Genomic DNA, 27,899 nt, shown 5'->3' with positions numbered 1-27,899 from the left:
GGAGTTTGATACCATTCTCCCCATCATCCCAACGTGGCAGGCCTATCAGTGACAAAATGAGGCTTAGGATCCTATTATACAGTCAATTTGCTATAGGCATATGTAGACTAAAGTTAATTGACGATAAACCTGTTCAATACCTGTCGGTACAGCAGGCCATCTGCCACCATGTGCTCCATTAAGTCTATTCACTCCCGAGCCTTGCACCAAAGTGGTACATTTAGGATTACACGAGACCTCTTTGTTATGATGACATGCTTTTAAATGTCTCAGCTAATAAAACTTAATATAGACAAAGATCCCTTAGCTTCTCCTACCATAATTAAATTTATTTACTATCGTGTGTGTGGAGGAAGAATGACTTTTCTTTTATCTCTAATTCACATGCTCTGTCAATAATTAATTGCAACTGGGTTTTGAGCTTTCTCGGCAAAGCACTTTTATTAGCCAAGAGGAATCTGCCTCATGGAAAAATTCACACAGAGCTGGACATTGTTAGAGTATAATGGCTGGGCAGTGTGGTGTTTTCAGATCAAGCAATAGCCCTGGCCATAAATAATCGTGCTCATTTTGGAGTGACATATTCTCCAAAGTATTTTGAATGTCTTGATGTGTGCATGCCTCAATTTGGCCCTTGCCGGATCAATTTGTCTGATTTGCAGGGGAGGGGCTAAGGATTTGCCTGAGTTAAGACTTGTGATTCCCACATCACTGTGACGGAGTTACTAAAACCGTTCTGAGACTTAATTTCTCTTCTAAAAAATGGGGTTAATAAGAGTCCATCTCTCATAGGCTTTTAACCAAGATGAAATGTGATAATGGAGGTAAATCACTTAGAATAGTGCCCAAATAACACCAACGTTTTTTAACCTAAGCCAGCTGCCCAAGAGCCAAGGTCATTCTTCCAGCATTTCTTAGAGAAGGGCCAAGAAAAAATATTAATATGTACATTTGACCAAATGGAAAAGGCTGAACAACATGGGGACTAAGGGACTGATCTAGAAAAAATATATTCTGATTCAAGCCAATATCGTCAATTGTACTTCCTGATCTGCAGGCTGGTGACCAGCGATGGAGCTACCATTAGTTCAGCCCGAGTATAGGAAGCATACTGATGTCCTATTTGTATTTCAATTGGACAGATATATTCCTTTATTTAATGATGAAACTCATATCATGTTATAAAAATATTAAATAAATGTTGATGCAAAGAAAAACCACACCTGAAAATAGCTATTTTTACATGGCCTTTTTCAAATTTTAGCCCTTCAGATTTTTTTTTTTTGTGTGTGTGTGCTTATGTCATATTTTTCTTTAGTACAGGAGCAGCTGCTCAACTTTTCTCTTCATCCATTCTTTGCCTTTCACTTCTTAGACCTCACTGCCTGTCTTTACGCTGAGCCCCATTCAAATTCATCTCCTTTATTCCAGCTAATTGACAACCTGTCAGGATCTTTGTGGATCTGGAGTCTTGTATTGGAAGCGTCTTGGATGAAATAGCACCCAACCTATAAGCCGGTGGATACAGGAGAGTAAGTGTGTGCCTAGTTCAGTGCTTGCTGCAGAAAAGATTTGGGGGGGGTGGGTGTTAGAAAAGGCTCTGCAGAAGGTGGAAGAGAGCAGAGGAGCCCTTCCTGCTACAGATGGGTGTTAAAAGCATATTGTTTAAGGGAGTTCCTACATTTGGGGTTAAAATGGTAAGTCTACCTCAACCATTTGGCCTCAGTTACCAGGGTTATTTTGCCAGTGAAAATATACCCAGTGGCTGCTCAAAATCTATGAAGTGGCAATTCTCCCTTTCTAAAACAGACTCTGAATCAGTCGTACTCATTCACTCATTCATTCCATAAATGATCGCTTACTGGTAATGTAACAACAGGCACAACACACAGGGTCCCTCCCTCCTCTAAGCTACTCATGTAGCCTGTACAGGTGACAAATGTTGAGCTCTTTATAGCATCACAGAATGAACTATTTTAATCAACAGAGCAGCTATCATTATTATTCCAGTTTTACGGAGAAGGAAATGGGCTTAGAACCTAAAGATATGTTCCAAGGTCTCATTGAGTGAGTGTTTCGTTTGTTTCTAAGTTCAGTGGCTGAGCAAGAGTTAATTCCATACCAGCATCGATGCCCAACACCAGATCCTGGCAAGTAGTAAGTGCTCAGTAAATACTGTTGGATGAACGGATGGGAGAATGGCAAGCCATTCACCTCCTGTCCTATGTCTAGACAGTCCTAAGGTGTCTGCTGTGGTGGGTTTGGACCCCTCATTTCCTTTCCCTTGTCCCCTTCCCAGGATTCTCTTCTGGGCCTCTGATTCAGCAATGATTCCCACACCACCCTGTTCTCCCTCTTGCTGTGAGAGGGGAGGAGGCATCTCTTCCGCTGGAAAAGACTCCCCCTACCCCAGTCTGGGTTTTGGATCTTACCCTCCCTCCACCTTCTCAGGAACTCTTCACCTTCTCTCTCCTAGGTTTTAAGTAAGTTTGTCTCAACTGCATCCGACACTTCAGCATGCTGATGTTCTCACATCTGGTGTGCTCGAGGAACAGAAAGAAGTCAGGTGATGCCAGAGAGGAGTGAGCAAAGGTAAGCAGGTTAGACGATAGGCCAGCGAAATGCGCAAGGAATGGACCATGGAGCGCCTTATAGGCTGTGGGAAAGATACTGGAATTTTTTCTACATGTGATGAGAAGGTATTGATGAATATTGCATAGGAAAATATGGTATAACTTACACTAAATTTTCTTTTATCTTCTGGTGGCTTTGCTGAGAACGGACAGCAGAGTGGCAGGAGAAGAAGGAAGGCAATCTGCTCAGAGCCCATTTCAGGAGAGCAGGATAGACATGGCCAGGGCCGGGCAGTAGGTGGAGAGGGCAACATGGTAAGAAGTGATCAGAATTGGGATGGATTTTTAAAAAAGCCTGGCCGTCCTTAACAATGAGTGAGACGTATGTGCAAGAGAAAGAGAGGGGTCACAGATGACTCTGAGACCGTCAGCCTGTGCCAATGGCTAAATGGTAGCATAGTTCACTGATGTAGAGAACACTGGGAACAGGGCAGGTTTATGGGGGAAGATACCAGGTCTGATTTGGGACTTGTGATATATCTGTTATCACAAGCTATCTGTTACTTGCCCAAGTAAGTAGAGGTGTTCAGTAATCACCTTGATCCAGGAAACTGAAATCCAGGGGCAATTCAGGTTGGACTTTATGACATGTAAGAAGAGTGACTGCCACTCTTTACTGTCACTAGCATAAGATAGGACCTGCCTTTTGCCTATTTGGGGAGTTCTCTCAAATAGGAAAGGAGTTCAGATGCTAGGTGTGCAAAAAAAAAAATAATTAGTTCCATTAAAAAGATTTTCACTAACTTCTTTTAATTTCCAGAGTCCTTGATAACTACCTGCATTACAGAGCTTAGAATAATGTCATAATAGGGTTTGTCCCCACACCCTTCACGGCTAGTCTCAGTTCCTTGAGGCCGTAGGCGATATTTTAGTCACCTTTGTAACTCCAGTGCCTAACGTGGTATCTGCCACATCATAGCTGCCCCATAACTATTTTTGGTTATTAGATGGATAAATGAATGACATATAAATGAATACACGGTCCCTAGAAGTCAGGAGGATTGGGGCAGTTTTGGAGGATGCAGCTTCTCCAAGTCGGTTTTCCATGCATCGGGTGCAGTGTTTCTGAGCTTCCTGCCGTCCCAGTCTGAAAGACCACGCACTTCAGTGCCGACCATATGGTGAGAAAACACTGCATCTGGGCTTGGAACAGCTCGTTAACAGTATCTCGGGTGCTCAGAGCAGCCGTGACATCAACGTCAACACACAGATCACACATCTGCTCTCACAGCCCCAAATGTTTATGAGACACTCTCCAGCTCAGCCGTCCTGCCCCCGCCCCGCTGGCTGGGCCTGAGGCTTTGCTTAACCCGGCCTTGTAGGAATGCAGGCCAGCCTCCCGGGGCCTCACAGGAAACAAGGGTAACCATAGATAACCTACCGCCTGGAGGCCTAGAGTGAGCACCACCATTGACGGAGTGCTCACTCCCTGCTGTGTCCTGGTTGAGAGTTCAAGTTCTGAGGCTGGAAGATTCCTCTAAGCACCTTCAGACACTGGATTCTCCAGCCTCATAGTTAAGAGCACGCACTCCAGCTAGACCTGCCGAATCTGCATGTACCTACTGTTAATAGCGGTGTGATCCTGGGCACATTACTTAACCTAAGTCATTTGAGTCTGTCTCATCCTCTGCAAAGCAGGCATCGCACTAATAATAGCTTCCCATAGGGAGTTTGTGAGTATGAAGTGAGCTACTACTCTCTAGAAGAGTGCCTCATAGATAGTAGCTTCTCAACATGTTAGCTGTTAAATTTTTTTTTTTAATGAACTCTTTTAAGAAGGTACAATTATAATTTCCCTCATTTTAGAGATCAGGAAACAGAGCCCCAGTGAGATTGATTACTTTGGCCAAAGCCACAAGAGGTGGATTCAGAATTCAATCCCAGGTCTGTCTGACACCACAGCCCGGGCTCTTGGTTACAGTCTGACAATGCTTAGTCAACCTACAAAACCTCAGCAAGGTTGCATGACTGGTCCAAGGTCACTGTGCTAGTAGGTGATGAAGTTGCATCTTAAAATGAGACTCACTATGTGTGTTGCCAAGGTGAGCTCCCCAGGACTATCCACTGGGAGTTACAGAAACCTAGTCCAGAATCCACAGAAATTCTTGCCAGATCAAGCTACATCATTCAATTTCTGATATCTCTCTCTGGGGCCTCCTCAGTTGAAGCAAATGGGTACCGTCGTGAATGCCGAGGGAGAAAGCAATAGCCGGTATGAGATATAAACTGCCCATTCTCTCCGAAAGGGTCAAGAGCAGAGCTTGCCTTTGACTTGCCGGAATTAGAGGTATGTGGGCACCTTACATTTTCCCAAATGCATTATCCAGTGGAACAAATGGTGCATAAATTAGCAATATTTTCTGAGCCCTCCTGATGAACCCAAGAGAATGGTGGTGAGAGCAAGGGCATGAGGGTAGGGCCAGCTCCTCTGCACTGAGGAAAGAAACTCACTCAGAAATTCAGGGGAGCACTTGCTACTTGCCATGCACTGAGAGAGGTGATTTCACAGGTTAGCCTGGTTAAACCTCACAAGTACCACTGAGCCCTTTATAGAGATGTGAAAACTGAGAGTCAGAGAGACAATGAACCTTGTCCAAGGATGCATAGCCCTGTCCAGTTATGTTGGAAAGTTCACTGTGGTTTTCAAACCTATATTCATGAATCCCGAAATTCCTGAAGGCAAAAAGTCAAACCATTTAGAGACCACATTTTTATCAAATAGACCCAAGAAAAGCAGTCATACATATGGCCCTGGGGCCTAGTTGAAGCTGAGAAAGAAGGAATATGAGTGATAGTTCTGACTTCACAATTAACTTGCTGAATGAATTAAAGACAGGGACTTTCCTTCCTTGGACCTCAAACTTCTGAACGATGAACGGGCTATGCTAACATTCATTTCCTCATTAATCCCATTGAGCACTGGTGCTTATTAGGGACCAGGTGTTAGGTATATGTTGCTGACAAAGCAAGCATCATGCCTGCCCTTTAGTGGACTGTAAGTTCTTTGGAAGGCCTGAATATGCCATTTAGTAAAGTGGTCTGTGATTCAGATGAGATATCTCTGCCACGGACAGAGATCTCTTTCAAACAGAATCGTACCCACCGAGTCTCAACTGCATTGCCACACGTACCTACGAGAAAGAGAAGGAGACAGGAAGGTGTGAGACAGGATAGGAAAGGGAGAAGAAGAAGAGAAACAAAGGATGAAGGAGATTAGAAGGGAGAAGAAGGAGAAATGAAGGCAAGAGGAAGACGGAGGAGGAGAAGGGGATGGCAAAACTGGGCTTTGAAGATACACAAACAGTTTAAGTAACGGAAAAGAATGAGGAAAACATCCCAGGTTTAAATGACACATGACCACACTGTGGTAGAAAATAGCAAACCCAGGTCTTGAGCATTTTTGTTGTTTTAAAGTTGGTGCCAGGCACGTATAGAGATTTTAGGATTAGAAGGTTTATGACAGTCTCAGTCTTTGACTGAGGTAGTAGTGACAATATCCCTATTGAAATAGGCCGAGAAGGGAGATTCTCATTATTTCCCATGATATCAATGAATAAAGTTAGGCTCAGAGAAGTTAAGTGCCTCATCTAAGATCACACAGCATGTATGTGGCAGAGTAGGGATGCGAACCCCAGCCGAGCCTGTGCTCCTCACCACTATTCAATACGACAAAGGGGAAGAAGGCAGGACGTGAAGCTAGGGGGAGCTGGAAGACACAGGACGGCAACCTCGGGTGGAGAAATGGGGGTCCAGCAGACATTCTTACTCTGGGGGAGAATCCCTGGGAATGACAGACGTACAAGCTGAAAAGGTCTTGAGGTTGAGCCACTGGGATGTGGTTAGGATCAGGGAAGGCAATATTTAGGAATTTCTTGCCTGATGGCTTGGATATTCCCAATGGCAGAAGAGTAAGGTCATTTGCTAAACTTCAGGGCCTTGGGAGTGGGGCCAGAGGAGTCAAAGGTAACAGGACGTGGCTGGAAGGTGTATTAAAAACTGATGGATTAGGGTGACCTACTGAGAAATCGTCCTGTTTGAGTTTGCCTCTGGAGACTCATCTGGAAGAAAAGGCAGGAGATTCATCACCACATCCCCCATCACCCGACATCCCCATCACCAAGGAGGGTGGCCAGTCCTTTACTCCCAAGGTCTGGCTAATTTTTATCTCCAGGGGGGGTGAGCAGTTTCTCTATTTTACAGACTGCAAAAAGATTTTAGAGGACCCCAGACACACCTGCTTAGAAGGCTCTGTGTTTCAAAGATCTAGGGCTAACCCAGAGTTTCTTAACCGGCACTGTCAACATTTTGGGATGGGCAATTCTGCAGGGCCCAGAGGTCTTGCTGCAGACATTGGGGTGAAGGGTTGACTGCCTCTCTGGGAACAATGGGAAAGAGAACTCAGTTCTCTGTGTGTTTTTCCTGATGATTCTGCCAAGGCAAAAACAGCACAGACAAACTTCCAAAGATACGGTTGGTTATAAACGAATGCAACGAGTGTGCCGGGTACCAGTAGAGCCAGCGACAGAAAGGGGAAGAGAGAATTATGAGAATATACTCCAACTTGAGAATGTGACCAGCTCCATATGTAAGAAAACATTTTTTGTAGTTTTTTCTTTTTCTTTGTAGTTCCTAGGAAAATAAGATTTACTGCCCAGAACTTTGTAACTTTCTGTTGCACTGATGCATTCTCTTTTGAGTTTCTTTCCCATAAATGGCAGAACCTCCTTGCAGCCACGAAATAACTACAAAGCCTCACACCACCTGTTTGTCTGCAGAAAACAAGATAAGCGATCCTCCACCATAGACCATGCCCAACAACCCACTGAGCCTGGGCACAAGGCTGAAAGAATGATCAATATTAACCCTTAGCTCATATAATACTAAAATCCCTGCCCTGGGAGGGACTTATCTGCCATTTTTTGATCATGGGACATATATATGTACCAGCATGTTTTCTCACTGTGCTTGCATGCCCTGCACTCCACCCCAAACACGTAATGATGTTCACTCCCCTCATGCATTATTCATTTCGCCTCCAGAAACCCCCCCTGACCCTGTTGGTCAGGGAGGGGGCTTTGAGACAGTCCATCCCTCCCCCTCCCAGTAGAAGTGTCTGCTGTAATAAATCCTTTCTCCCCTGACAATCCTTGTGGTCTCTGTAATTGGCTTTCTATGTAGCGATCAATGTTGAACCCCACCCTTGTGGGCTCATTAACAAGATGAGGACTATTTGGCAAAATGATGCTGGTTACTCTCTTCTGAGAACACGCAAGTGTCATGAACCACTTTTGGATGGAACTTATCTCAAAGGATCAGAAGTTAAGGACACTACTGATCCCATGAGGCAACTTCTTTTTACTGTGTGTCCAGAAGCACAACAAAACACAAATAAAAGTGGGAAAAAAGAAAGATCCTTTCCAAGCCATTTCTACCTCTAGAGCAGGTTGGCTCCTAGCTCTTCAAAGGGAGCTCTTACTCTTCCAAGTGAGGACAAGAGGACTTTATAGTTTTTCATCAACTTTACTGGTGGTTCTATTCCCTCAATAGTCAGGAGCTGGTCACACATTACACGATGTTCCCACATCCATGTTCTTGGACTGGGCCCTGAAGAGTAGCTGGCCTGGTGGATTCAGACATGTGGTACTTTCTCTGGTGCTCAGAAGAGCGTGTAGGTGTCATGAGCACATCCGCCTGTCCCTGGAGAGTACAGAGTACAGTCTATCATGGTGGACTGAAAGCCTTACTCCATGCTCTTAATGGATTTCTGTGTTGATCTCTTGTACTGCCTATGTTTCTCTTCATGGGATCTGAGTTTTGGAACCTGTTACTTATCCAGGTAATTATAAATTTATTTATTTTTATTTTTTATGTCAGAACTATGGGTAATTGCTTATTAGTATTTCTTAACAGAAGAAAACCAAGGTCATGATACTGAAACAAATTTTAGCTGGGGAGGTGGGAAGGGGAGGAGAGACAGAAAGAGAGAGAGACAGAGAGAGAGAAACTATTCATTTGTTCATTAATGTGGCAACTATAGTGTGACAGACACTTACTGCAATAGTATTAGAACATAAACAAAGAGTAAGATCTTGCCCTTAAGAAGTTTTCATTTTCTGAAATAGTAAAAATAATTTGAGAGGTCTATCCTTATCTCTCAGGACTCACAGTGGTTCACGAGTTTCAGTGAGAATCACCGGCTGAGGTCAGCTGGATTCCAGAGTCCCTCATCATCTCTCTCGGAAGCCAGCCAAGTGCATCCTCATCTTGACAGAGGCCTGTGGCTAAGGGTTGAGTCTCAGGGCTCCACTTCTGAACCACACTTGCTTTGAGCAACTCATTCCGTGTCTGTGATCCTCAGTTCTGTCTTCTGTCTAATGGGGATGATAACATCTCATATTCATTCACAAGAAACAATATGTTGGTAACGACCCTTCTTGTTATCACTGCTAGTATAACGGAGCACATAGTAAGGGCAAACAAATCTACCTGTTGAGTGAGTGACCGAGAATAGCCCTGCTCGAATTCTTAATCTAGGTTACTGTCACTGGTTGCTTCATATATGCATCCCACGTAAATAACTCCAATGCACAGAAACCCACCTCTCAAGTGGGCACCGATATAACCCAGTCTTAGAGCACCAAGCAGCTTCATTTTCGTCCATATCCCAGTGAATCTCTAGAAATCTCTTTCCCCCTGCCACTCTGATGTGCTCAAGCATTTGGGAAGCCCCCTAGCTGGGCAGAGCGTGGCCACTCCATCAGGCCCCTGCCGCATGCTGCACAAATTTGTTTCTCTCTGTCATCTCTGACTCTTCTCAATGTGATCACTCGTCTTTCACATCAATAGCCCACCATACGACAGCACTTAACTTTTTCATATCATTTGATTTAGAAAGCACATATGGACAGAAAGCAACTATGAATTCAATAATCCTTTGAGATGTATCTGTGATTGACTCATCATTGAATCCACATTTTTGAAAGATTGCCGTGTGTGTGAGATTTTTATTGACTTAGTTTATACTCAATGTTTGGCGTCTATAGGGATGTGGTGATCCTTTGCAATCATTCTCAAGCCCACAGGCTAGGAAGCAAGGATCTCAAATCTAAACCATTGCCCACCTACAACTTCAGTGTCCTCATCCTGGCAACTCTCCCTCCACCCCCTTCTCTTCTGCGATTGAACTGTCTCACTCCAGATGTTCTAAGACAAACGTGTTTGCTGACTTTGAATTAACAAGATTATGGAACACACGTCACCTGCCCCTGACTGGGGATCCCACCTGGCATGTACTTCTCTGATCCTTTATTCCTGCACATCCAACCCTCTGCAGAACCTCACACACCAGCTTCTATTAGCTATTTTATTGTGCATTCTTTCCTCAGGTTCAGCATTTCGAAGGGCAGGTGCAACAATCAAGTGATGATTACGGAGGTGTCAGCATGTCTGCACAGGCACCTTGTGCTCACGGTTGAACAGACAGTGACACCAGAGGGCTCCTCTCAGGAAGCCTGCATTCCAGGTCTCTCCAGCTCATGCTCCACTCCCAGCTGTGTGTCAGCCCATCTCTGCCTCGGGGACGCTGTCAGCCTTCCCTCCCTCTCACCTGCACCCTGCGGCTGACCCAAGCCCCATTTGCTCTTGCAGAATCTGCCTCTGTCACCTTAACGCATGTCTACACCCTACACCTTCAAACTGTGTGCACCATCACAACTCTGAGCCTCTCAACGATGGAGACACTGCTCTTTATGAAGGTGGCCGCCAACCTGCCAGGTTTTCATTCAAGTCTTACCTTTTCCTGGACCACTTGTTGCTTTGTTCCACCTGCTTTTCAAAACACTCCAATATCCTCTTGATGGAGGGCCACCGGGTGCTTTCTGGAACATCACTTGTTGCCCATTTGTAGCCATGCATCCTGAGCACCGTTGTCTACCTACCGGGTAACTACCCCTCAAGTTGTCACAGCTGACTGCACTCGCTCTGGGACCCTGGGACCCTGGCTCTGCTGTCCTCCCTCTAAGTGACTTTGGAAGGCCTACTTAACCACCTCAAACCTCAGTTTCCTCATCTTATAAAATGGAGATCACAAGCACGACCAATCTCAGAGCATGTTTTATCAGGGTCAAAAGGGCTAGTGCTTAGGACAGGCTTAGCAGGATGCCTGAAAGAAATGAACCACTCAGTACGGGTGTTAATTATTGTTGCTATTACACAGGAAGCCCATTTCCTCATTGTGCATTCTCAGAAAATGCCATCTTCTGACCCGTGAGGATGGTGAGGTCATTTAATTTCTATGTCATGTGCATCCTTAAAATGAACTTTGTTTTTCGTAAATAATTTGTGCATTTTTCTTCCTTGTGATCCAAGCAACTGGTCAGCAAGACAGATACTGTTTGGTCAAAGCACTTGATGTTTTGTTGGTGCAAGTGTTCCTGGGATTCATCATGCCTGGCTAAGGAGACTTGTAAACTAGGTCGGTCAAGATAGGGGCATCCATCCACATACATGACAGGTGTGAATGTTTCTGTGAAAAACAAGTGTGCATTGCCACACTGCCATGCACCAGCTCTCAAGTTTGGTTGAGACTGACACACAGTACTGAAGGGAAAATGTACTCCCTGCTGAATAAATTCAGCCCCCAAACTTCCTCTCCCTACATTTGGCTATGATAGCAAGACAACCTCTTCTGCACAGCACCCAGGCAAGAGCCTTTGACGTTGTCCTTGAACTGTTTCCTTCAGAGAGTTGCATCCCCAAATCAAAAGCTCTAGCTTCAAATGATGTAAAATATAATCACAAATTAATTAGTACATCCTACTGTGCCTGTATTTAGCCCTGGCTTTCACAGCTTGGGGTGCATGAAATACTAAACAGATTTTCAAACCAATCAATCTGACCATATAACAGATGGGGAAATGACAGATAGAAAAATAAATAAGTGCACACCTAGTTAGGTATTCACAAACATACATACATACTGTGCTATGAAGATTCTTATATTATCAGATATTCATGCACAGCAATCCCCTAGAGTCCCTATCACTCTCTGTGTCTCTCTCTGTCTCTAACACACACACACACACACACACACACACACACACACACACACACACACATGCTTCCCTCTTCTCTTCCCATAATTGGCACCTTCCCTTATTCAGGTCTCGAGGCAAACATCACCTGCTCAGAGAGCAGCCCCCACCCCAAGCACCCCATCTAGAATCACTCTCTTTCATCAACCTATTCTGTTCATGTCACAGGGCTTATTGTTATCTAAAATTATCTTGCTTATATGCTCATTTGCTTGTGTAGAGTCTGCGTGTCCATCTGTAGTCCCAGCACCTCACACAGTGCCTGGCATCAAGTGGGTCTCAATAAATATTTGTTGAATCATAAAAGAAATAAGAAAACAAAGGGAGAAAGAAGAGAGGCAAAAAAAAAAAAAAAAAAAGAAGAAGGGAGAAAGAAAAATGTGCCCAAATTGAGACTCAGAAGTACACCCAATAGGTTTCCTAATGCACCTCACTGCAGCATCCCCACTGGCCTACCAGGGGCCCAGGTCTCACCCTCCCCCAGTCTTCCCAGCCTCAGGAAAGGACACCACCGTCCCCTCAATTGCTCCACCCCAAGCCTAGGAGCCAGCACTGATTCTGCTTGTCCTTGCTCACCCCTTGGCACATCCAGGAAGACTGGCCGTGCCTCTATTTCTAAAACACATTCTAAATCTAACTCCTTTCTTCCATCATCCCATCATTCCCCTGCCACGATGCCAGTCTAGACACTGTCATCTCTGGCCTCACTGCTTCAGCACCTGTTTCTTCCTGTCCTGTTCCCCTATGTGCCGTTTTCCACACCAGGCAAGAGTGAGGTTTGAAAAGCCGACACTCGCTGGGAGGGAGGCAGGATAAGCGGGTAAGTGCACGGATTCTGGTGCCAGTTCCCTGGGTTCTAATACTAATTCTGCTATTTGCAAACTGTGTGATGCATATGATTTATTTAACCTCTCTATGCCTCAGTTTTTCCATCTAAAAAATGAATGTTTTAATGATAATAATAACTTTTCATTGGTACCATTGTTGTGAGAATTGAGTGAACCAATATGCATAAAGCCTATATAGTAAATCTTCCTAAGGACTCTTATACACTGTTGGTGGGAGTGTAAACTAGTGCAACCACTGTGGAAAATAGTATGGAGGTTTCTCAAAAAACTAAAATAGAATTACCATTTGATTCAGCAATCCCACTACTGGGTATGTATACAACGGAAAAGAAGTCAGTATATAAAAAAGATACCTATACTTGCATGTTCATTGCAGCACTATTCACAATGACCAAGGTATGGAATCAGCCTAAGTGCCCATCAATGGATGAATGAATAAAGAAAATGTGGTATATATATATATATATATATATGTGTGTGTATATATATATATATATATATATATATATACACACACAATGGAACACTCTTCAGCCACAAAAACGGAATGAAATCATGTCATTCACAACAACATGGATGGAACTGGAGGTCATTATCTTCAGTGAAATAAGCCAGGCATGGAAAGACAAATGTCACATGTTCTCACTTACACGTAGGAGCTAAAAACTTTGAACACATTGAAGTAGAAAGTGGAAAAATAGATAAAAGACTGGGAAAGGGAAGAAAGGCGGTGGGGGGAAGATGAAGAGAAGTGGGTTAAAGGGTACAAACATAACAGCAAGATACAGGGAATAAATTAAAGGTGTGATGGAAGAGTAGGATGACTATACTTAACAAAAATGTATTGTACTCAGTGATTTTAGTTAATCCATATTTGAATAGCTGCATGTGGCTGGTGACTTCTGTAATGGACAGCTGAATGAACTAAAATTGAATAACATTAAAGATTCAATTTCTTAGTTTCACTAGCCACATTTCAAGTGCTGAACAGCTGCAGATGGCTAATGGCTACTGCCCTGGCAGTGCAGATGCAGGACATTTCCCTCATCATAGAAAGTTCTATTAGACGATGATGATCTAGATTATCAACTATGGTTTTGGTGACATTTACATACCACTTAAAAGTCTTCTCTGAAGCAGACTTTCCCTGACCATTCTACCAAAAATAGCACATTCCCCAAGTCATTCTCTCTCCCATTGTTCTATTTTATCTTCTTCATCACACTTTGGGGCACTGGTCAGGCTCTGGAATTAATCTAATTGACTCATTGGTCCACATGGTTGCTGGTACCTCCCAACCTGGAATTAAGCTCCCAGATGGCAGAAGGTTGCTTTGTTCACTGCTATATCTCTATAGCTTTATTACCTGCAGTACAGCCTGGTACATGATAGAGGCTTAGTAAGTGACCAAATAAATGAATGACCTCTCTGGACATGTACCTTCACATTTTCATACACACACACACACTCATGTCATACACCCCAAGAGGCCACATGCAGCCCAGGGGGCAAGGGCAGGGCTGAGCTGCTGGTAGGGAGGCCTCCGTCTCTTGGCTACCAGGTGTTGAGAAGGCAGGTGAGGCTGAGGCTGACCTGCTGAAGATGCTGATGCATATTCTTTGCCCCAGCCAGGGCAGCAGACAGAGCATAATTAGATATACAGAAGCCTCAACCATGAAATGTAGCTATAATATGGAATCACCAGTCTCCAGCCTCTGGGAAGACAAAGCAGAGGAAGAGCTAGGGCTGGAATTTTAACTCAAGGTCAGTTCTAGAGTTCGTGTAGAGGTCAGGTTATATAGGTCAGGGATAAACTCAGGACTGGGAACAAGAATGTCCGTTCAGTGTGGGGCCCAGCTTGTTATCCCCTCAAACTCAAACCACCTTGTTGGAGACTCTATTTTCTGGAAAGGAAAAAAAAATGAAAAACAAAAAACAAGTTGAAACTTGCTGGTTTGTTTTTGGTTGTAGGGCTTACTGCCTGTGTCTCCAACAATTCTTGCATGTGCAGTTCTACTGCAAAGGGATCAATGCCCTGAAGTCATCACTACTCAGGAAGCACATTAGAATTCCTTAGTCCCCACAGAGAGGATTCTAATTCAATTGTTCTGTGATGGTCCCTGGTCGTTGGTATTTTTAAAAAGCTCTCCAGGGGATTTTAATGTGCAGCCAGGATTTAGAAACATATCACTAAGCCAAATTCCTTGAAAGACAAAGAGAATATCCTGTTAAGGTTGAAAATCTCTTATCCAAAATGCTTGGGACCAGAAGTGCTTCAGATTTCAATCTTCTTTTTCAGATTTTGGTATATTTGCATTATACGGGTTGAACATTCCAAATCCAAAAATCTAAAGTCCAAAATGCTCTAATGAGCATTTCTTTTGAGTGTCAGGTTGATACTCAAAAAGTTTCAGATTTTGCAGCATTTCAGATTTTGAATTTTTGAATTTGGGATGTTCAATCTGTATTCCATGAATAAACATGTACATAGATGGGTGGACAAATAAATAAACAAATGAAGGAATGGTCAGCATATTCTGAGAACATTGACTATTTCTCAATCTCTGAGCACACTCTATCATTTCTGGACACCCACCTATAATTTGTGCTCAATATTGTAGATTCAATATTTTTCTTTAAATTTATTTCTTTTTTACTTGGTTAAAAAACTTATTAAAACAGCAATTCTATATCACTGCATTGAATGGAAAAATGATTATAATTGCTATGGTAGACAGACCCTAAGACAGACCCCAATTATCCCCACCTCCAGGTACGTATGTCATGTATAACTTCCTCCTCTTGAGTGTGGGCATGAACTGGGACTTGCTTCTGACCAACAGAACTTGGCAGTGGGAATGAGATGAACTTCCATGACTCGTTACATAAAATTGCAGTTTCCATCTTGCTGGCAGGCTCTCTCTAATGGCTCTCTTTTTTGGTGGCTTTGATGAACTAAGTCATACTATAGAGAGGTCTATTTGTCAAGGAACTAAGGAAAGATCTGTCCAACAGCCAGCAAGAAGCTGAGGTCTTCAGTCAATAACCCACAGAAAACTGAATCCTGTCAACAACATACACATTTGGAAACAGATTCTTCACCAGTCAAGCTTCAGATGAGACCCCTGCCCCAGACAGCACCTTGATTGAATCCTCGTAAGAGACCCTGAAGCAAAGGAAGTGCAGAATTTAATGAGATTGTAAATGTGTTTTAAGCCTTAGGTTTCCTAAGCGGCTACAGATGACCCTCACAACTGCCACACACAGGAGGTGACCATAAAAGAGAGGAATGGTAATATTGTTGCCTGCCCTGCACTCTGAGCCCCTGTCTCCTTTTAGGTGAGGGAAATTAGCAATGTTGGTCGTTAAAGACCCACCAGCACCAAACTGAGATAGATGATCTCCTTTGACTTAAAAAAAATCTTTTCAAAAGGATTGTAAAGAAATTATTTCCTTTCCCCTCTCTCTGCCTCATTGCATGGTTCTAGTCTTTAATAATTCCTGTAGGCAATTGCACCTACCCATTGGCTTCCAGACATGAGTTGAGAGCTACATCTCATTCGGGCTGGGAATATGTCAGCATTCTGAGTACCCTCAGTAGATGGAACTGCGAGATAACAGATGGCCTCCACCTGAGTACCTACAAGGAGTTCTGCACCTGGGAGATGCTGTCTTTGTCTGGTTCCCACCATTTTGGCTCCCTCTACCGGACTGGGACTTCTCTGCCTATTTCTCTGTTCAACATTTCAGCTCTCCTTCATTGAGGCTCTACATATTTTGTTGAACTTCTCAGGTCCCAGAGACCTGAGAAGGGTTAGGGTTAGGGTAGGGTTAGGGTTAGGGTCCCAGAGACCTGAGATGTGTCAGGACCCAGAGTCCTAGGCATGTTCTATCACCCAAGGGAGGGAACTTCAGGAAGATCCAGACCCAGGGGGTGGGATCTGTGTGGCTGGCTAGTAGGGGAGGGGCACATAAAAAGCCACAGCCTTTTTTGCATGTCTGATCATATTGTCTACAGACTTTTTCCTCTCACATCTATGTACAATAATCGTACAATCATTATATAGCAACATGTTAAGAAAGCTCCACTTCTGGAGTATGTTTTTAGGGCAACTATCCCCTTGCTGTTCTCTTTCTAACCCACTCTCTCCAAAATAGCTCCCTCCTGGGGAACCCTCTCGCAGTAGCCCTAGCAAGGTATGATTCTGCTTTGCCTGAAAGATCACAGGGAAGCAGGGCATGGCCCCCAGCTGATCTTGGATCTCATCTTCTGCCTGGACTTACTTTGTCAGGTCTATAATATTTTTTGTCCCATTCCAGAGTGCAACACAGTTGATATGCTGCCTCAGGGGACAGGCTTCTCTCTCCCCCCTTATCAGGCGATGTGACTGTCTCTTCAATATGCCCCAAACCTGTGCACCTTGCGTTAGGATAGATACACTACTCTGACTCCAGGTGAGTAAAATGTTTCCCTTTCCAGGTCCAAATGGCACAGAATAACAAATACCATTGGCTGTTCTCTGGATAGATATTTCCTATACTTCCAGGGACCTCCACTGGCTATCAGAAAAGCTGTCCCAGACTTTGCTTGATCTTCAGTGTCATAGTTGAACACTCTCCTCCACAGAGCCTTGAGTTCGAGTGCGTCTTCTTTGGAAACCAATCCCCCCATCTCTGTACACTGCCCAGGGGATAAATTCACTTGCTCATTTTTGTATCTCTCCAGAACTTATATATATATATATATGTGTGTGTGTGTGTGTGTGTGTGTGTGTGTGTACATATATGTATGTGTATATATATACACACATGCATGTATATAGAGATATATACATATATGTGTGTGTATATACATATATAACCATAGAAATTATACAGAAAACATAATACTGTTTTGGGTGAGTGCCTGTGTATATGTGGGAGTGAGTTGACACAAATAGTATCATACTCTATGTAGCATTCTAAAATTTGAGTTTTTATTCAATAACACTTCTTGAGATCTTTCCATATTAGTGCACATCTCATTATTTAAATAAATGTTTCATTATGGTATATGAAAACCATTGCTTATTTAGCCATCCTCCTATACAGAGTCCGTTAATTTCTACCAGTTTTCCGTTATGACAAATAAGACTAAAGGGAGCAGCCTGGCACATGCCCCTTTATGCATTTTTTTGAGTATTTCCCTAGTACAGCCACCAAGATGAATTGCTGTGTCATGTGGGTTTGTGTATTAAAGGTTTTAATAGATACAGCAAGTTGCTGTCCATGGTGTTTTGCCAGATGTGGCTGCACAATGTATGAGGGTATCGTGCCCCTTCTTTAGTCCTTAGTGGTGTTGAACCTCTTTATTTCTACCAATACAGTGACTGAGAGTCATCCTTCAGGATTCAGCTCAAGTGTCTTGTTTTCCCCAGGTTGACAGGACACCTTTCCTGCCTGTGCCTAATGCTGCTTCCATTGCTGACTCATCACACCATATGGCATGTGTATATTTCCTTGACTTCTCTACTAGACTGTGAGCTCCTTGGGATGCTATAACATGTCTTTGTTGGGAATTCTCGTGCCCCTGACAGCACTAGGAACAGGTGGACTTTCACGTCAGATTTGGGCATTGAAAAATATTGATGTGAAAATAATTATATGTGGAAATTATTGCGGTTTGGTGTAAATCAGCAGAAATAAGAGAGGGACAAAACCCAAAGAAGGTGTCTACTGGCAGGAATAAATATCAGCCAGGCCCTGATGACTCCTGGGTTTCAGCTCCCCAGGGAAGAGCCCCGTGTTCTGGCCACAGTCTGGCCACTTGCCCCACACCCTCTGCATCTGAACCTCTTTGAACTTCTTGCCATATTCTGGGTATACGAGACTTTGTCGTAACTTGCATTTTGCATGTGATGTTCCAACTTCTTGAAATGCCTTTTCCTTCCTAACCTCTGACTGAACTAACCCTTGCTCACAGCATGCCCCATGCAATGGCCTCCTCTGTACAGTTTCCCTGGAACACACACACACAAATGGTTGAGTAGTACTCCATGGTATACAAATACCACATTTTATTAATCCACTCATGTATTGATGGGCACTTGGTGTGTTTCCACATCTTTGCAAGCATGAATTGTGCTGCTATAAACGTTTGAGTGCAGATGTCTTTATTATAGAATGACTTTTTTTCCTTTGGGTAGATGCCCAGTAATGGAATTGCTGGATCAAATGGTAGTTCTATTTTTAGTTCTTTGAGGTATCTACATATTACTTTCCATAGAGGTTGTACTAATCTGCAGTCCTACCAGCAGTGTATGAGTGTTCCTGTCTCTCCACATCCATGCAGCATTTGCTGTTTTGGGACTTTTTGATAAAACCCATTCTCACTGGAGTTAAGTGATATCTCATTGTGGTTTTGATTTGCATTTCCCTGATGATCAGAGACATTGAGAAACTTTTTTATGTTTGTTGGCCATTAGTCTGTCTTCTTTTGCAAAGTTTCTGTTCATGTCTTTTGCCCACTTTTTAATGGGGTTGTTTGATTTTTTTCTTGCTGATTTTCCTAAGTTCTATATAGATTCTCATTATCAGCCCTTTATTGGATGTGCAGCATGCAAATATTTTCTCCCATTCTGTAGGTTGTCTATTCAAAAATATGGAATACTTCATGAATTTGTGTGTCATCCTTGCTCAGGGGCCATGCTAGTCTTCTCTGTATCATTTCAATTTTAGTATATGTGCTGCTGAAGCAAGCATGGAGAGGCCTGTTCTAAGCAGAGGAAATAGTGCAAAGATCTTGAGGAGGGAGAGTTCTTAGTATGCATGCAGACAAGAAAGAGGCCAGTGTGGCTGGAGAAAATGAGAGAGGGAGACAGTGGCAGGAGATGAGATCAGAGAAGTAGTGCAAGCCCAGATGATGAAAGTTTATTCTGAATGCAATGGAAAGCCCTCGGCAGTTTTTGAGCAGAGGACCAAGTGTCATGATCTGAATGACAATTTCCAAGGACCACTCTCACTGATGCATTGAGAACTGACTGCACAGGAAAACCATAGGGAACAACTGCAGCAGTCCAGGTCAGACATAGCAGTGGGGTGGGGAAGTGGGAATATTCTGCATGTATTTAGAAGAAACAGCCAGTAGAATTTGGATTTATGTGTGCATATAAGAGGAAGAGGAGTGTCAGGGTATCGCCAAGATATTAGTCCTGGGCAACTGGAAGAATATAGTATTTACCAATTTGGAGGAAGAAATTGAGAGGAGAAGACTTGGGCATGGAGTGGGGAGGTCAGGAGCTCTGCTCAGGTGTCTCATGCTGGAGATGCCTCATACACGCCCAAATGGAAATGTTCAGGTAAGCAGTGAGTATATGAGTTGGGAAGAGATATGAACTGGAGAAATATCTGGGCATTAACAACATGTACATATGGTATATACTGGAGTATATACAGGGATGAGGAAATGTCCAAGGACCGAGCCCAGGGGCACATCTACACTGATCTCGTGAATTAGAGGTGTGGGGAGATGGACATGCCTGGGCCAGCAGGAGCCTCCAGGTGGACGAAACATTTCTTCCCCAGCTGTGCACCAATTCTCCATCCTATCCTAGTCCCTGTTAAGCTGTCAGAGAACTAGCACTGTGCCCGGTTGCTCCTGCTTTTCTTCCCCACCAACCTTAGACGAATTACTAGCACTAGTAAATGTTTGCTCTGGCTCATAAATGCATAATGCCTACCACACAAACCTCAACTGCCTATAATCGAGACTCATGCACATGCAGAAAAGATTGTGTGCGTGGAAGATATAAATGGCACTGTTGCCTGAGGTTGCTGCAGAAAACAGGGCCACTGAAATAGAAATTGCATCCCGCTTTTACTGCCTAGACAACCTGCCTCCCTCTGCCACTGCCACCCTGGAAGGTAGAGGAGATTAGCTGTAAATATTTTACAGTTGGTAATTTGCTGGAGTAAATCACAGTTCATTTTGCCGGAGAGTGCTCTGAAGGAGCATTTCTTTTTCTTTAAGGGGTTATTTGTGATGTCATCTTCCTGGTTTCATCTGCACTTAATTTAGTCCTCAACATGATTATGTCTCTGTGGTCTGGGGTATTCTGTGTCTCTGGGAGGGGCTGAGGCAGTGGGGCAGGGTGGGACAGAGAGGCAGAATTCCTCTTAGGGCTCTTTCACCAGGACCCATCGGGCACCAATGCTCATTACCCAACACATGTTTATTCATTCATTTACTAAGCAATGTCTGATTGATCACTAAGTCCTCAAACATAAAGATCAATGTTATATAGTCCCTGTCATCAAGGATTTCACAGCCCATTTGGGAGATCCCAGATCATACATAAAACTCACTCCTATCAACAAATGCTCGATATTATTCTTTATTGAGGTCTTACTATAATATGTCAGGCACTTTTGCAAGAATTTTACAAGAATAAACTCATTTAATACTTAACAACAATCCTCTAGGGTGAAACTTACTTTTGTCCCTATTTTACAGATAAGAAAATTGAGGCACAGGCTAGTTCAGTGACTTGTCCAAAATTGCTCAGCTGGCAGGATTCCAGTGAGTCCACTCCCACTCCCTTAACCACTATGGGGTGCTAACTTTTGATATGCAAGCAAGCAAACAAAACAAAGGGGATTAATTATGATTAAGCATCTATTACACATACTTTACAATGTAGATTTGTGTTAGGTGATTTCTATGGACAACAAATCCTTTCATTTATAATTCTGGAAAGTGAGCTCTCTGATTCCCCTCTTATCAAGAAGAGTTAGGCTAGGAAAGGAACCCAACCAGAAATACCAAAATAACATGCCACCAGGCTGAGATATGATCTAGGATTACCTGACTCCAAACAGCAAACTCTTTTCATGCTTACAGGGTCATGAGAGCTGATGTAGACAAAGGTCTGTTCAAGGCACTATGACATCAGAAGAGGGAATAATTAGCCCCCAAGAGAGTTGGCCCAGAGGGGACTAGTCTAAGTTGTGAAGACAGGGAAGAACATTCCATATAGTCAGAAGCTGTAATGGCAAAAGAGGCAGCAGAATAGCAGGTGAGCAGCATGTGCTGATGTGAAATATCAGTTGTCACTGTTTTCACTTTGCCTAAGTTCTTATCTACAAGGCATGAGACAATTCATTCTGAACTCAGTAGGGGAGGAGAAATTAAGACGGAAGGTGATTCAGTAGAGGCTAAGGGGGGTAGGCGTGGGAATGGTTCCCACGAGATCTTTCCTTTCCTCCCCACCTGTGTTAGGGGATCAGCACCACAAGAAATGCTGTCTGGTTTCACTTTTCTCCTGCTCACGTCTTTGCTGTCAGTTTTGGAGCTGGCCACTAGGCCTTTATTCACCCCCATTGTCAAATACTCTTAAAGCTACCCAAAGGTAGGGGGCTGGGCATGCTATTCTGCACCTCTATTCTAACCAGAGGATTGGTTTGAGCTATGTGACTACAAATGAGGACCCTCCGAGTTATTCACACTCACACTCACACTCTACAGTGTCCTTGACTTTTCTTTCAACTTACACACATGTTTTTAAGTTCAGCACTTAGAACATTTGTTTTCAACAAGCAACAAGAAATGTCACTGGCCAATTATTGTAAAAGGGGATTTACTCGAAGGATATATGAGATGACTGATAAGGAGTCGCTTATGAATAGGCTGGGAACAGGCAGGAAAGGAGGAAACCCTGAGGACACAGGCTGCAGGACTGGATCAACAGTCTTGTCAAGGCACCACCACAGAAATGAATCAGGTTCAACTGTCTCCTTTCTTCTTCATTTTCTCCTTCTTCCATTCCTTACTTACCTTTTCTTCTTCCTCTTCCTTCTCTTCTTCTTCTTTTTCAATACTACTCTGCTAAAGATTCAGAGTCCTAGTAGAAAACTAGGACTGATTGTCCCAGTCTAGAATTTAAGCGTGTGGCAGTCCCAGACGACATACAGTGGGACACAGGCGATTCCCTATGTGGACACTGAGGTGCTTTTAACAAGAAGACCAGCTTAGAGGTAACATCTGAACAGGGATACAGAAGAAGTTGGGAACAAGCCACATGGAGGAAGGCTGGGGAAATGGCAGGTGCAAAATTCTGAGGTGAAAGTGTGTCTGGCAATGTCGGAAGATCGGGGAGGGGGCAGTGTGTGTGACCAGAAAGAAGTGTGGGATAGGGAGAGGGGGCGGGGATATGAGCAGTAGAGTCGTGGGGGCCAGACAATGTGGAGTCTTGCAGGTCATTCTAAGAACTGGGGATTTTACTTTGAGTGAGATGGAAGCCACCGGATGGTTTTCAAGAGGGGAAGGACACGGCCAGACTTAAACATTTGAGAGATCGTTTTGATTGCTGTGGGGAACAGAAGCTTTAGCAGGGAAGGATTGGAGAGGGAAAACCAATTAGGAGGCTACAGAAATAATCAAAATGAGAGGGGTTGGTGGCTTGGATAAAGGTAAACGTGTTGGAGATGTGATTAGATATGGCTGCCCTAACAGAATTTGCTAGTAGATTGAATTCTGGCTGTGAAAGGGAAGAACCAAGGACAACTCCAAGGTTTCTGCCTTAAACAAAAGAAGAATGGAGCTGCCATTCTCAGAGGGGAGAAAGGCTCACAGAGGAACAGAGTTTGGAGAGTTGGGACAGGAAGAGCTTGCTTTGGGGCATATCAACCTTGAAGCACTTATGAGACATCCCAGTGGCAATGTTGAGGAGACAGTTGGATTTACAATCTAGAGTTAATAGGTCTGGATTGAGAGTGGTAAATGGAAATCAGCATATAAATGTCTTTGTCCTTTGTCAACTAAGTCAATCACTCCCAGCAGGCAGGGCCACCACAGGCTGTTGACATCAAACCTAGAAACACAGTAGAATTTGGGATAGATTCGTCGGAGAGGGGGCTGAATTCCCAAGCGTTCGTTAGGACAGTCTGGTCTCTGACAGACTCAGAAAGAATGACCAGTTAGTAGTATAAGAAGAAATACACCTTCAAACAAGGTAACCCCAAGGTCTACAAAATAATAACTGAGCCAGTTTATTTCAATTTATTTCTCTTAATGAGCAACTCATCTAGTGGTTAAGTCATTGAAACTCACTCTTCCTCTGGGGAATTCTAAACACAAATGTATTTTTTAACCATTTTTACGGCATTTTAGGAATCTAAACAATATGTTTAAGAGCATTTCAATTTAACATTTTATTTCTAGTGCATGTGTGTGTATTTATCAAATTTTCACAATTTATGAAAGATGGGCTTTGTCTGTATTGGTGTGGGTGTTGTCTTCTATTTTATCTACTTTTGAATACTTTAAGTGTTTTTTTGTGACATGGATAAAAACTCATTCTTTAAATTTGGTTTCCACAGATTAAAAAAAAATTGGATATACAAATGGATGTGAAACACTCAAGGGTATTGAATTTTAAATGGTATGGTCATTAAGTGAATTTATTGCTGGGCAAAATGGTGTTAGTTAATTAAGCTGGGGAGATTTTCATTAACCATATACCAAAAGTCTCATTTATTAGGATCAAATAAAGTAGCCAGATAGGTTCCTTTGAAGGAATAGAGTAAGTGTTCTCATAGGGAAGTTACCTGGGGCTGTCGGGGGTAGGGCTGGTGGATAAATACTTCCTAAACAAGACAGCCAGGGTAACCATCGCCATCTTGTGAGGCCGGGGGGGACTTTACCCCCTCACATTTGCTATCCATCAACAGTTTTCCTTGCTATTTGGGAGCTCCAAAGCCAGATCTTTCCCATCCTTAGAGAAGAATTGTAATTTTCTGAGAAGAAACTTGAATTAGAGTCACATGGACCTGTGTTTGAATCAGATTCTACAATTTACCTGCTGTAAGAGTGATGTGTTCTCTTGCAATTTATATTATGCCCAGAGCCTCAGTTTCCTCATTGACAATGGTGATAATAATGTCTTTTTTACCTCGTTGTTGTGAGGATTAAATAAGGCAACAATATAAAACACTCAACTCTGGTTGGCAGAGTTAGGCTAGCTACTCTTCAAAACCTATCTCCTCCTTCTCTGGGACATACAACTGGATTACATTTCCCAGACCCCCTTGTAGTAGGACATGTTCAGGTGACTGAGTTCTAGCCAGTGGAATATGAGCTAAGTGACATGTTCACTCCCAGGCTTGCCCCATAAAAATTTCCCACTCATGATCCTCCATGTTCTTTCCACTTCTGCATGATGGATGCTTACACCCAGAACAATCCTGGAAGCTTGATGTTTAAAATTTCGAAGACTTTATTAGCTTGGACTCCCAAGTCACTGTGTGGTGCAAACCTTTCCTCCTCTTGCCCAATAACCTGCAATCCCCTTGACTGTTCATGTGAGTAAAAAAATTAACTCCTATTGTGTTAGCCTACCCCAACCGATACAGACCAAATCTGACACCTAGTAAGTGCTAAATAAATGCATGTTTTCTTGCACCCTGCTTCTCAGGAAAGAACATGAGCAAATGAGCTAAAACCCAGAGTGAGTAAATCACCCAACATTAAACCAAAGAGGTGGCAGGTAGACATAATGCATGGCGATTGTTAGGTGGAGGTGGAACGTATTTGTTTTGAACATACCAGATCCTTAATGGGATAATGCACCTCATGCCGCCCAAGGGACAGCTGTTCAAGGAACGTTGTTTTACTTTGCTTGATTTGTTACCATGTGAGGGAGAGGATAGGAAGCAAGACCAGGGGAGAAAGAAAGAAAGTGAAATGGTGATGGTGCTGATAAGAAACTCAGAAATTTTTCCCTGCAGCAAGAGGGAAAATTCAAAGGACCACCTTTTAAGAGCCTGGAGAACTAATGACAAATGTCACAGCAGGGGGGAAATATGGGAACCTGTGACCATGGGTGATGATGGTCACAAACACCTTGGAGGCTTTCTTGATGAGAAAGCGTCCTTGTTGTGACCGAATCATGGGAACTTACAAAGGCTGGAATTTTGTATGATTTTAGGCTTTCAAGTGCCACGTGCCAGTTTTGGAATTAAGGTTTTATTGACCCTGCCACCCTCAGTTGAACCACTTTCTGTATCTGTAAATCAAGAATGCCTGCAGGTGGGATATGTTTTTGATTTCACAATTTTTTTTCTCTTGTATCCTTAGAAGAAGGGAGCTAGTGCCAAAAAAATAAATACTGCATTTGGAAAACAACTGGCTATTGTAGTTACTTGGTTATAACAGATAAAAGAAATTTACAAAGAAAAACTATGAAATCAAAGAAAAAGCATATATCCATGTATCCACCTATTTATTCATATATTTATGCATTCAATAACCACTGATTGAGGACCTTTTACAGCTAGAGACTATGCATATAAGTGCAAAAAGTGTCAGGAAAATTTATTGGGAATCCTACAGAAAAGAAGATGAGAGGCATTCTGATGGTTAATACATATAACCAACTTGACGTTTCACTTCACCCATTTGTTCCACTTATTTAAGGCCATTCATGCCACAAGAGCTTACTGCACCTTCCAGGTCCTGGACGCTGGGGAGACAGACTAGTTCTCTGCCTTCATGGAACCTACACTCCAGAGGTGGCAGGGGTGTGGTGACACAGACCACGAACACAAACCCGAACATGACAGAATGTGCACTGGGAAGTTAGTGCCTCTAGCAAAGGAGGAGATGATGAAGACTGGGGTGGTCAGGAACTTCCTGCTGAGTTCTGAAGAAAGAGCACTCTAACCCCAAGCAAAGCCATAGGCAATAGTATTCCAGGTATAAGGAGTAGCATGGGTTTGGGCCAAGTCTAGGAAATTAAAAGTAGCCAATTGGCTGCAGAAACACCAGCAAGGAAGAGGGTTTTAACATGGGACTGCAGAGGGGGGCAGGGCTCAGGGAGGGCATAGGAGTTTGGGTTTCAGTGGAAAAAGCCCTTTGAGTAAAGGGATAATGCAGAATGGGCCTTTTTTTTTTTTTTGAAAGCTTTTGCCTAAACTCCTGTTGGAGGAGGAATGGATCTGTGATGGCAGGCAGGGAATGGATGGGATTGAGAATGAAAGCTGGGAGACTACTTAAGTGAGAGGGGATGGTAGCGTGGACTGGGGGTGTGCACAGGAGATGGGGAGGAGTGAGTGAGCTGCAGATCCAAACTCCAGTCAACAGGGCCTCTGGCAGCCTGGATATTAGCAGCGAGGGACGCGGGCTGGCAAGGACAACTCCCAGGCTCTGGGCTTTGGGAACCGTGCAGATGATGATGCTCTTTATGGAGCTGGGGAAGACTGCTGGGCCAGCCCCCTCACTCCTGCTTTCTTTCAGCCCCAGCTCAGTTAGAGACCTGCCATGGCCCCGTCTGCAGAATGGGGATAGTAACAGCCTCCCAGACTAGCTCATGAGACCATAAAGACTACTGAGAAGACCACATAAGATAATGCAGTGATGATGAAAACACTAACGAAGGAGTTACAGAAAGAACAAAAGCTCCCTACGATGCCAGCTGGCAGTTCAAATAATATCCTTTAGGTTCGTATTAATGACTCAGGTTTGTCTGGGGGAGATTTGTGAGGCATGAAAATAATGCAATGGGACAAATTTTCATAAATCAGAGTGGAAAAGTTTTCTCATTATCGTATAGTTGTGCCCTAGATTCAGAGCAGATGTAAGGGAGGGTATAAATGAGCAACTCAAAGATACCATAATGAGCCCTGCAGTCCTCAAAGTCTAGGGCAACTGAGTAAGGAATCTTTGGAAGCTTCAGGAAACTGAGAAGGCAGCTGCCCATGAGCCTGAATTTAGAGGGTCTGAGAGGGTCCCATATAGCGTGTGTCACTGGGGGTGTGCAGACTTGCTCCAAATATGAAGCAGCTCTATGATCTTGAAGGAAGCACCTGACTTTTTATAATCACTGCTTTTCATACCAGGTCCTATTTCAGTGAGAATTAAATAATATAAGAGATGAGAAGACCCTTCCCCAAGTTAGCCACATGGCTCCTCCAAAGTTTCTGTACTTTCTCCTGCCCAGGGAGCCCCTTCTCCTCTTTCCTGAAATAGGTTAACCTCTACAGTCTTCTTTCCTCTATCTTTGCTGCCTAATACTTACCACCACTGACTTTTGTATATACACACACATTTACTGTCTGCCTCCCCCAGCAGCATGTCAGCTCCATCAGGGCAGGGACTTTTATCTGTCCTACTTGCTGCTTCTTCCCAGTATCTGGCACATAATTGGCCCTCAGTATTTGTTAAACAGACAAATAAATGAATGTGAACAAATTTCTCATGGAGCCTGAAAATGACAGGTATTCAGTGCATATTGGATTTCCTTTTATAAAAGAATTCCTGTATTGACTGTGGGAGCAATGTGTATCACATACCA

General features: G+C 43.4%; 1 protein-coding gene and 1 non-coding gene across 2 annotated transcripts in view; both read right to left on the bottom strand.

Moving 5' to 3' along the window:
- The window catches only part of HS3ST4 (heparan sulfate-glucosamine 3-sulfotransferase 4), a 353,140-nt gene that overhangs the window by 3,163 nt on the left and 322,078 nt on the right, over positions 1-27,899 (bottom strand). The window lies entirely within an intron of this gene.
- Positions 19,208-19,310, bottom strand: LOC123633645. Its single transcript, XR_006733673.1, has one exon. It is a non-coding gene; the product is annotated as a U6 spliceosomal RNA (small nuclear RNA).

This window comes from Lemur catta, chromosome 2 (assembly GCF_020740605.2).
Source record: "Lemur catta isolate mLemCat1 chromosome 2, mLemCat1.pri, whole genome shotgun sequence".
NCBI lineage: Eukaryota > Metazoa > Chordata > Mammalia > Primates > Lemuridae > Lemur > Lemur catta.
This window is presented reverse-complemented; position numbering and strand designations above follow the sequence as displayed.